This window comes from Hakea prostrata, chromosome 4 (assembly GCF_041222555.1).
Source record: "Hakea prostrata isolate BN-2017 chromosome 4, UWA_Hpros_2, whole genome shotgun sequence".
Lineage (NCBI taxonomy): Eukaryota > Viridiplantae > Streptophyta > Magnoliopsida > Proteales > Proteaceae > Hakea > Hakea prostrata.
Genome location: NC_142603.1, coordinates 36,818,649 through 36,819,538, shown reverse-complemented (window position 1 = coordinate 36,819,538; position 890 = coordinate 36,818,649). Strand labels below are relative to the sequence as shown.

Here is an 890-nt window from a genome sequence, read left to right as displayed (position 1 = left end):
TACCCTTGTATGAATCCACAGCATAATCAAGAGTTGATACCCTTTGATTTTGAAATCGAAAGGACATTTCGAGCTAGAAGAAGGGAGCAGCGAGGTTTAGCAGTAGGTCAAACAATGGTTGAAGCAGTGAGAAATGGATTGAATAATAATGAGAATAATATGGCAGCTGCGGGTGATGATAGAGATAGGGCCATCAGAGCATATGCTTGTCCCCATGTTACATGAGCTGAATCCAAGCATAGTACGGCTAGATATTCAAGCACTACATTTTGAACTTAAGCCGGTGATGTTCCAAATGCGTCAAACTGTGGGACAATTCAGTGGGTTGCCAACAGAAGATCCTCATCTCCATCTTAGACTCTTCATGGAAGTAAGTGATTCTTTCAAGATACCTGGAGCAACTAAAGAAGCTTTGAGATTGAAACTATTCCCTTATTCATTACAGGATAGAGCAAGAGCATGGTTGAACTCCTTACCTCCACAATCAGTAGCCACATGGAATGATTTAGTAGAGAAGTTCTTGATGAAGTACTTCCCTCCAACAAAGAATGCCAAGCTCAGAAATGATATCATTGGTTTTCAACAGTTGGATGGTGAGTCTTTATATGAGGCATGGGAAAGATTTAAGGAGCTCTTGCGTAAATGTCCTCATCATGGCATTCATCATTGGATTCAAATGGAGACTTTCTACAATGGTTTAAGTGGACAAACTCGGTCCATAGTGGATGCATCAGCAAATGGGGCTATATTGGCAAAGTCTTACAATAAGGCTTATGAGATTTTGGAGAGGATGGCCAACAACAACTACCAATGGCCAGCTGAAAGAGCTACTGCAAATAAGAGAGTAGCAGGAATTTATGAGTTGGATGCAGTGACAGCCTTAACTGCAC

At 41.2% G+C, this 890-nt stretch overlaps 1 non-coding gene across 1 annotated transcript; it reads right to left on the bottom strand.

Annotated features, from left to right (window-relative positions):
• Nucleotides 1–553: 553 nt before the first annotated feature.
• On the bottom strand, nucleotides 554–660 carry LOC149018773 (small nucleolar RNA R71). The gene has a single exon (XR_016173322.1). It is a non-coding gene; the product is annotated as a small nucleolar RNA R71 (small nucleolar RNA).
• Between the last annotated feature and the right edge of the window lie 230 nt (nucleotides 661–890).